The following is an 11,306-nucleotide window of genomic DNA, read 5'->3' on the forward strand; positions in this document are numbered from 1 at the left end:
GTATGCTGTTTTTGATTAGATTTTCAGGTGGGAAGTGTGATGAAGTTATTTGATATCTGACTTTGTGGCACTAAAAAATTAAAAATTATTATTTTTGCTGTCCCGGCTCCCTCTCCCACTTTTCTTGAAAGGAATATGCATGACATCTACCAGAAACGAGTTGTGCGTATGATCATAAAAATCCCACTCAAAGAGAGTTTCCCTTATTCCTCCTTAGAATCCAATAATTTCGTCATCCCTTTCCATAAAAGTTTAAATCTATAAGCAAAAAAGTTCATTAGGGTCATTATGGAAATTGCGAAACTAGGAGATATAGCCACTTTAATATTGTAAGGATGATAAAGATTGATCATTAGATTTGTTGTGATTGAAAAAGGACTTGCATGATCATATGTGATGTAGCTGGGGGAAGCTAATTGCTTCCTCCATTTTACCTCAAAAAAAGAAAAAAAAAAAAAAGATCATCATATGTGATGTATGTAATGAAAAGGGAGCTCTCTTTAGGAACTTATAGATGTTTTCCAAATCATTGTTATGCAATCAGTGACTTTTTTCTTGAAAATCCAAAAGCAAATAAAAGAAAAATTATGAATATCAAATGATTCTTGATCAATTTGTTAAACTACGTATAAATTGGAGAATCATTTTGAAGGGCAAAAATTGTGAATAACTGAATAATTTTCTAGTAGTTTAGAAAATGCTATTACAAAGATTAAACATTAATATGATATGATCTATATACATTAACTGGTAATCCTCATTTGTTTAAAATCATAATTCTAAACCCTAGTTGTTTGATCAGTTTACTATGCATTGAATCAAAATAAATTTTGTATAAGAATTAGGATCCACTAAATTAACAGGTGCAACACCCAGTCATTTGGTCTGGTAGAGATGGACCAGCCACATTCAAACCCCTTGACCAAAAAGGATGACCCATCAATCATTCTCCTTTGTAATGGGAATAGGAGGAGATAGGATATGAGATTGAAGGATAGAAATGAAGGTTTAAATTATGGCTGTCAAGTTACATCTATTTTGGGCCACTTCCATTATGTTACATCTGAAAAATTGGAGAGAAAAAATAGTCATTATAATAGATTATTTCATATTATGATTGTTTGTTATAATACAAATGATCGTCATTATTTTCATTTATATTATTTTTTAAAATAAAATACTATTTTGTTTATATTTTTCTTAAAAATTCAATGAAAATATTTTTTTCTTTTTGTAATATTCGGTCCTAATAAACAAGCCCACCAAGATTTGGCCCACAAGCCCACATGAAAAAGAAAAAAAAAAGAAGAAGAGAGAGAAAAGCTCTCTTTCTTTTAAAGTCCCTCTAGGGTTCTCTTTCTTTTTGTCTCTCTAAAATTTCTCTCTCCTACTTCCCCTCTCTAAGAAAGATCTATAGGTCTTGTATCGGGCCATCTTTTCCTCTTTTAGGGACTCCAGTTGACCTCAGTGAGATGTTCTAATCGATTTAGTATCCGGATAGTCTATCGGACTGATCACCCAGTCAATCTTTTTTTTTATTATTTAATTTTATTAAATATATAGAATAAAAATTGATCATGATTCAATATTTTAAATAAGATTATCTGATTTATTTAAGGAAGACTAAAGCTCTAAGACGATCGAGGTAAGTGGATCTTATGCTCCTTATTTATTTTTAAAATTATCATATTTTCTATATAAATAATCGGTTGTTGATGAAATCATATTTTTTCATAAAATAAGGAATAGTATATGTGATATGAAAAAGTATGTTTTATTATGAGTATTGATTCCATGAATATCTTTATGAAAATAGCATGATTATGAAGTATGAATTTTATAATTTTTTCATCTATGTATATGTATATTTTAAGAAAAAGATATAAAAATTTTAAAGGCTCTCAGATAGCTATGAATGAATTTCTATGGGAAGGTCGACACCTAGAGCTAGCATCCACATGAAACATGGCCCCTCCAACAGGTATAAAGTTGGAACACGAAACAAGAACTCTATTGATTAAGAAATATGGCCATATTATAGGTATAATAGTGACCTTAGCACGAATATCTATGAGCAATATTTTGAAATATAATACGAATATATGGCAAGAATGATTTATGATTCATGATTATGAAATATACATGATTTATGCATGCATGATTGATTTATGACTTGTTTTATTATATGTTCTATGAAATACTTATTTTTGTAATATCTGTTACTTTCTAAATATTGCATTATCATAGAAAACTTATGCTGGATCTGGTAAGAAAGTGTAGATTCTACTTACTGGGCTAGTGTAGCTCATATTCTTTTCAATTTTTTTTATAGAGAAATAAGGTGAGGATCAGCAAAGAGAATCTAGGCTTGGAGATCTGCAAAGCAAGCTTGAAAATTTTATAGTGAAAGTTTAGTTTATTTTATGATTATGGACTTGTAGTTATTTAATTATGAACCTTGAGACTTGGGTTGATATTTACTTTTGGATTTAGATACTCTGAACCAGTTTTAGTTTAATTAAGCATTTGAATTGAACTTTATTATTACTTTTATTTATGATACATCTGTTATTATATTTAAGAAGATGAATGTTGGCTTTGTGTTATCATAGGCTGTATCTCTTGATAGCATGATCGTGTTATGTTTTAGATTTGGGGCATGACATTTTATGGTATCAGAGCTATAGATTTGATCATGGGTAGAACTTAAAATCTAGCAGTGGATAGTTAGGTCACGTATAGTTAGAATTTGACTTGATGGAATGAAGAAGGATAAATTTTATTAACTATACTACTGCCCTATTATAGAAATGGAATAATGTTAAATTTTGGATAGGAAACGATGAGCACAGGAAGGATAAAACCTTGGCAAACATGGCTGCTAGGATAAGAGGAGCAAGAATGACGTCGTGGAGAGTTGCCAACCAATCGGTTGAGCGGGCTTCTAATGCACCGGCCACTCAGACAGACATTGCTGGTGTATGTCAGGTGGTGGCGCAGCTTATCCAGTAGCAGCAGACACAAGTTACTCCTCGACCTACATCATCTATGGAGTCATACTATGAGAGATTCAGAAGGCTCAATCTACTACTATTTGAAGGTGGACCTGATCCTTTGGTTGCAGAGATATGGATTCAAAAGATGGAGAAGATGTTTGATGTCCTACAATATCTCGAGAACGTAAAGATCAGATTAGCCATGCCTATGTTGAAAGGGAACGCTGAGTTTTGGTGAACTGCCATAAAAGCTACCTATGGGAATTTTGATGACCAGCTGACTTGAGAGAAAATCAAAGGGATATTTTATGATCAGTACTTTCCTGAGACAATGAGATTGGTAAAAGAGAATGAGTTTCTGATTTTGAAGCAAAAGGATAACATGACAGTATTGGAATATGCCTACAAATTTAACGAGCTAGGCTGCTTCTGCCCCCAGCTTATGGAGTTCGAAATAAAGTCAATAGATTTGAACAAGATTTAAGATATGAAATTTAATCCCGTCTGTCTTCTCATATTTTCAATGACTACAAGGACATGCTAGAATGAGCTTTGAAGGTGGAGTCAGAATTAAAAAGATCAGATCTGGAAAGAGGAGATAGAAAGAGGTCAAGATTAGCAGAAAATTCAAAGGATCAGCTGAAAAATCTCAAAAATAATAATTTTGATAAGAAGAAAGAATCTACATCCTGTTCATACTGCAGCAAAAATCATAGCGGACCTTATCTCAAGAAGATAGGAGCATGCTTCTCATGGGGCGAGAAAGGACGTATGGCTCGTGATTGCCCAAATAAGAAAAAGGATGACTCTAGACCTATCAGACTAGCTGATCAAAAATAAAAAATAAATGCACGAATGTTTGCTTTAACCCAACAGGAGGCTAGTGGAAGTGATCCAATGGTGACAGGTACTATCCCAGTCAACTCCATAGGTGCTCATGTGCTATTTGATTCTGATTCTTCTCACTCTTTTATATTTCACAAGTTTGCTACTTTTTTATATTGTATGCTTGAGGAATTGATTGAGCCATTATATGTTAGCACACCTCTTAAGAACATTGCTACTGCTAACATTATTTTTAAGAATTGTATAACTCAAATAGGAAAAAGAGAATTAGCAGTAGATCTGATTCAATTAAATATGCATGATTTTGACATTATTCTTGGGATGAACTGGTTATCCTCGTACCATGCCCATATTGATTGTTTTGAAAAAAGAGTGGTGTTTCAAATTTTGGGTGAGCTGCAGTTTTTCTTTCAAGGTGAAGCTCGTAATGCGGAACCCAAACAGTTTAAGTCTTCTTCGAGTATCATCTCAGTTATGAATGCAAGAAGGCTTTAAAGAAAGGATGGAAGGCATTTTTGGCCTATGTAGTGGATACCCAGAAGGAGAAAATAGAATTGGATGATATTCCAATTATCAAAAAATTTCCTAATATTTTTTCAGATGAGCTATTTGGGCTGCCTCTAGATCGTGAGATTGAATTTAAAATTGATACCACATCGGACACTGGATTTATATCAAAACCTTCTTATCAGATGGCTCCTGTGAAATTACGTGAATTAAAGATTCAACTACAAAAACTTTTGGATAAGAAGTTTGTTCGGCCAAGTATATTACCATGAGGAGCTCCTGTGCTATTTATAAAAAAAAAGGATGGGAGCATGCGATTATGTATTGACTATCGAGAGCTGAACAAAGTAACTATGAAGAATAAATATCCTTTTTCTTGAATAGATGACTTATCTGATCAACTACAAGGTGCTCAAGTTTTCTCTAAAATTAATCTACGATCAGGTTATTATCAACTAAGAATCAAAGATGAAAATGTGCCTAAGACTGTATTTAGAATCAAGTATGGCCATTATAAATTTTTAGTAATGCCTTTTGGACTAACCAATGCACCGACTGCTTTTATGGATATGATGAATAGAATCTTCAAGGCGTATCTGGATCAATTCGTTGTTGTTTTTATTGATGATATTCTAATTTTATTCTAAAAGTAAAAAAGAACATAAGAGACACTTGAGGATTGTGCTACAAACTTTGAGGGAAGAGAAGCTCTTCGTCAAGCTCAGTAAGTGTGAGTTTTGGTTAGACAGTGTCATCTTCCTCGATCATATAATATCTAAGGAAGAAATCTCAATCGACCCAAAGAAGATAGAAGCCATGGTGAATTGGCCTTGCCTGATTAATGTGACAGAAGTTAGAAGCTTCTTAGACATGGCTGGTTATTATAGAAGATTCATTGAGAAATTTTCTCAAATTGCAATTCTTCTAACCCTCTTGACCCAGAAATGAGTAAAATTTGAATGGAGCAATAAATGTGAGCGGAGTTTTTAGGATTTGAAGCAACGATTGATATCTGCCCCAGTTCTTACTTTACCTTTTAGTAATGAAGGATTTGTTATTTATAATGATGCTTCCAAGAAAAGATTAGGCTGTGTATTGATGCAGAATGATAAGGTGGTAGCCTATGCTTCTCGACAACTAAAATCTTATGAGCAGAACTATCCGACATACGATTTGGAGTTGGCAGCTATAATTTTTGCCTTGAAGATTTGACGATATTATTTATATGGGAAATCATGTGAAATTTTTACTAACCATAAGAGCTTAAAGTACTTCTTTACTCAAAAAGAGCTGAATATGAGGTAAAAAAGGTGGCTTGAACTATTGAAGGACTACGATCTAAATATTAAATATCATCCTGAAAAAGCCAATGTGGTGGCAGATGTACTTACTAGGAGATCCACAGCAAATGTAACGGCCATGCTTTCTACTCAATGATAAATTCTGAAGGATCTTGAAGATTTGCGAATTGAAGTGATCAGGACTGATGTTAAGAATGTGTTAGCCAATTTAATGGTACAACCAGTATTGATTGAATGAACAAAAGTGGCCCAATAGAATGATATTCATTTATGTTCGTTCAAAAAAGACATGGAGAAAGGGTTGCGACCTGAGCTTAGAATTCATTCAGATGATATTCTATATTTTGAGAATATATTATGTATACCTAGAGATCCCAAACTGAAGAAAAAAATTTTGAAGGAAGCTTATAAATCTCGCTTCTCCGTTCATCCTGTCAGTACAAAGATGTACAGAGATTTAAAATAATATTTTTGGTGGAACGGAATGTAGCAGGAGATAGCTCAATTTGTATCTTGATGCTTGGTATGCTAGCAAGTGAAGGCCGAATATCAAAGGCTTGCTGGTTTGCTAAAATCATTGGAGATACCAGAATGAAAATGGTAGCATATTACGATGGATTTCGTCATGGGGCTTCCAAGGGCAGCGAGGAAGAATGATGCAATATGGGTGATTGTTGATCGGCTTACTAAATCAGCCCACTTTTTACTCTTTCGAATTGGTACTCCACTTGATAAGTTAGCACGGATGTATATTGATAGAATAGTGCACCTGCATGGTGTTCCAATAAATATTGTGTTTGATCAAGATCCATAATTTGTATCCAAATTTTGAAAAAGTTTTCAAGAAGCTATTGTTGGGAATAGTGTCCCAAAGCCAATCGTCAGCCTGTTGACGGTTGTGCTCCTTTTGTATTAGTACATGAATTATAAATAAATAAAAGTTATTTTGATATTTTTTCATCACAAATGTTTCATCTTCTAATGAACTCCTGTGTTGTGGTGAAGTCCTTAGGACTATTTAGACTCGACAAAGGAGGATTTGTCGCTTAGTCCTTAAACATGTTCGCGACCAAATGATACGTTGTTACCAAGGACGACAACGTTTATCGAGCATAGGTCGTTGTGTGTCATATGGGTTGGTTGTCCTCATAACCAAAGAGTGTGGAGACACTCCTATGGCATACAGGTGAGATGTAATGGTACATCTGTACTGAACGTGACCAACTCCGGAGTTATTTCTGCTGTCAAGATTTGCTCTGATGGGATATGGATATAAATGTCCCTCCGACCTGAGACCGCCACAGTGACTTGCAAGCAACTCACTGCACTTAGGCACTGGACTACTTGAATTTCTAATTCAATGACGGAAGGCTGCTGGGTGTAGTCAAGTACTTGACTTGTCGGTGCGTGTGTCAAGATGGGATTGACCACTCCAGTTTAGGAGCTGTGTACAGTCGTGTTTCAATTTAGCAAAACTTTGGCCAGGGTAGTCCTAGTGAGGAGTCACAGGACTAATTGAGTTGAGCACGATTCGGATGATATCATCAGGGTTGACAGTTTAACCCTGAGTCATCCTAAACATAGGGGTCAAAAGGGATGAATTATACGGTAACCATATTCACGTAGGTTCTGAATGTTGCGATTGCGATTATTCAACCTATCCGATCATCGGGTACCATTGCTAGATGGTCACTTCGATTAGTACAGGAATTGGTTCCTGTGCTACCGGCTTAGGTTCGGACCTGCGGAGTCACACACATTAGTGGTTCCTTTCTGATCAGATGGCTGATTATGAGTCTTATGTGTCTGAGACTCTATGATTGAGAATTAGGATTCTCTGATCATGAGTTCCACACATTTTGGGTATCGGGGTCAAAATTTTGAATTTTAAATTTTGAATTTGAAATTTGAACTCTTTGATCAGGGTTTCATATCGATGGTCTCTGATGTCTGATTGCCCATCGGATTTGGACTCAATATTTATGAGAGGTTTAATTAGTGATTTGATCGCTAATTAACTCAATTTATTGAGTAATTATTTTTGGATCAAGTCCAATTGAATTGGATTCAGTTTGGATTGACCCGATTAGGTTAAATATTGACCTAATCGCTAAGGTGGTTTAGTCCCTGATTTGATCAGGGATTAGGTTTAGTTAATTTCTGATTTGATTAGGATTTTATTGAGCCTAATTAAGCCTAATTAAGTTAGATTTAATTTATTCTAATTGCGCTTAACCTATTTAGATTAGGTTGGCTCAATTAGGTTCAAACCACCTTGACTTTTCTCCCTGTGCCACCTCACTTCTTTGTGCATATTTAAATTCACGAGAAGCAACTTCTCGTGAATTTTCTCCACGCAGAAGCCATCCCATGCCCACCCTTGTGCGCAAATATCTGATAAAAATAAGTTGGTTGGCCATTCAAATTCAAAAGAAAGTTTGAATTTGAATGAGCAACCAACTAATCCATGCGCCATGGTCTTATCTTGTGCGCCCCATATTTTACACGAAAAATATTTTTCGTGTAAACTCTCTATGCACAAATCAACTCACGCCCCTTCTCTTCTCATGCACAAGTGGATAGGGATGAGTTGGTTTTGCATTTGAATTCAAATTTGATTTGAATTCAAATGTGCAACCACTTATCTTTATCCTCTCACGCGGATAAGACACGTTCGACGTTGTTTTAAAAAAGGAGAAAGGTGGGACGTGCGTAGAAATTTTAGGAGAGAAACTTTGGGGTGTGAGGAAAGTTTGTGAGTAAGGTGAAGGTCCAAACCTTCCGAGAGAAAAAGAAAGAAAAGAAAGAAAATTGAGCGCAGGGTTTCTAGTGTGTACCCTAGGGTTTCTACCTAGGGTTTGGGAAGTGAGATTGGTGTGCCACGAGTGTCGTGAGTCCACCAAATTTAGGGAGAGATCCATCAGCCTCTCAAGCAACCATGCAAATAATCCAGAGCATCCGAGGAGTCGGCACACATTGATCGAAGGAGTTCGATCAACATCTGGCATCAAAAGGGTGAAATCACGAACTAGCATTCGTGAGGAGCTGATCAGACGGGAGCTTCGTGTGGATGATCCGCAGAGGCCAGATATTTGTGTGGCTGTGACATGACGATCAGAGCCCCCGACGGTGATCAGATTGCGGTGATCGACTACCCAAAAGGTGATGTGTTCTGAACACAGTACTGTAAAAGGTTTACTGATTCAAATTTGAATTTCAAATTTAAATGCATGCTGTTGTATCATATTTAGATCCTAGTGTAGGGTTAATTAGTATTAATTAATGAGATTAATTAATAATTCTGCTGTAAAATAGTAATTTTGAAAAAGTTTAAAATTACCATTTTGCCCCTGCACTAAATTTTCGCTACAAATGGTATCAGAGCATGGTTCTAGAATATGATATACATATGCATGCGTAGATTAAGGTGTAATCTATAAGTTTAAATTTAAAATTCAAAATTTAAAATTCAAAATTCAAAAAAATTTAAAATTTGAAATTTGTTAGAAGTTTCAAATTTGAAATTCAAAATTTGAAATTTGGTTGAAATCTCAAATTTAAAATTTGAAATTCAAAATTTAAAATTTAAAATTCAAAGATTGGAAATTCAAAATTTGAAATTTGGTTGAAATCTCAAATTTGAAATTTAAAATTTGAAATTTGAAATTTAAAATTTAAATTCAAAATTTAAATTTTGAAATTGGTATATTTAGATATACTTGATCCAAGTAGCAAGTAATCTAATTGGGTTGGTTGCCATGGCCGTCCGGTCATAGGAGAAAAGTAGGGTTTAAAGGCCCTCTCTTCCATTCGATGGGTCTCCTATGGCGGTAGGGGTGCCAATGCAATTATATCCCATGCCGATGAAGCAGCGAAAGGACTTAATTATAAAATTTATCATGAATGTGTTAGATTAGATCTAAAAGAAAATTTATGATTTATTTTGAGTTATTTTTGTTATGAAATGAGCAATAGGATTGCTGTTTATGAATTGTGCTGATCCGTTTGTGAAATGAGTCAACACATTTGGTGAACAAAAAATAAAATCTTTCAAAATTTGAAAATTATTTTCGAAATGCCAAACCCTGACCCATCAGCCCAAGTACTTAATTAAAAGAATTAAGTGTTGTCTAGTAGGTCTAGAATTGTGAATTAAGACCTAAGACAATTGCATAAACTTGTGGGTCAATGGGTTAGATGAATTAGGTCCATAATTGGTTAGACCTAAGGTTAGCTTAAAAATGGACTAAATGGAGTAATTGGTCAAATCTAATCAAAAATTGAATTAGATTAGGTCAAGGATACTCTAGACTCAACTTCAATAGTTGTAGTTGAATGGGTCCATGTCTTTAACTAGACCAAGATGGACTTAATTCATGGCTACGCGGTGGAGCCCTATTTACTAAGTTGATCAAAATTAAAACTAATGAACCGGTTGGTGTCTAAGGTAAGTTCGGCAGTTTTGACCAGTGGTTCTTAAGCGGGAGCTACTCGCATTGATTCGATCATTGACGAGTTAATGGCAAATCCCACCACTGATCTCACTTACCTGGCCAATCTGGTAAGTTAGATTTTGATTAGATCACTTGGTGATTAGAGCTCACCCATGTCATTAGGTAAATCAGTGTGACTGATTTAGGTGCTCCTAATGCCAGCTTTAATTAAATCTTTTTTTAATCTGACTTGGTGAAGTCAGTGGGAGGATTGAAATTGGCTGGATGATTTCTTCTCTACTATTCTTTAATAAAATCCTCAAAATTATTAGGTCCCTAAAATGATTAAGTTATAATGATAACTAAGTCATAGCCTCCCATTAAGTGAGTGATAATGAGTCCATTAGTTCAATGATCATTGGAGGCCCAAAGGCCTGGTGCTCATTGGCTAATGGAATTATTATTCATAATATGATAATTTGATTGAGTCTTTCTGATGGTGGTTAGGTTGGCCGGCCAAAGTCGGGCCTGATCATTTATTGGTCCGATTCACTAAATTAAGTCATGTTAATGGTTGGACCTAACCAGATCTTTTCAGTGGAGGCCAAAGCCTACTGATTAGGTTCTGGGGCAAAATCAATTACTAGAAGTTGTTTAGAGAAACAACTGGTTAAGAACCTACCCATAGATGCACATGGGTTGACCAACCAAAGTTGGGCTCGTGTGTAGTCTGTGTGGATTCTAGTACCCATTAAGGAATTAAAGTAATTCCTCAATTGGAGGATGAGGCTACCAGTTCGTAAAAATATTGGAAAAAACTTTAGACTAAAGTCCAAGTCTTTAGTATTAATTTATGTACTAATAGAGGTCTCGTTTTCCTTTATGCAGCTATGGCCACTACCCTGTCGCTCCGTCATTATTAGATAATGACAAGCTCATGCGACCAATTTCGATAGCTGGTATCGAAAATTGAAAATCATCCTTGAGCATGAGCGGATCCTTTATGTAGTAACGGATCCAGCACCTGAGGAGCCAGCTCCGAACGCTAGTAAGGCGATCCGAGATACTTACTTGAAGTGGCTCAATGACCGCACCACCGTTCGATGTATTATGCTGGCAGCAATGAATGACGAGTTCAGTCGAAGGTTTGAGAACGCCCAGCCACAGGAGATGCTTCAAATATTGAACGACTCCTTTGGCACGCCTGACGATGTTGAAAGGCA

Source organism: Elaeis guineensis, chromosome 8 (assembly GCF_000442705.2).
Source record: "Elaeis guineensis isolate ETL-2024a chromosome 8, EG11, whole genome shotgun sequence".
NCBI classification, from domain to species: Eukaryota; Viridiplantae; Streptophyta; class Magnoliopsida; order Arecales; family Arecaceae; genus Elaeis; species Elaeis guineensis.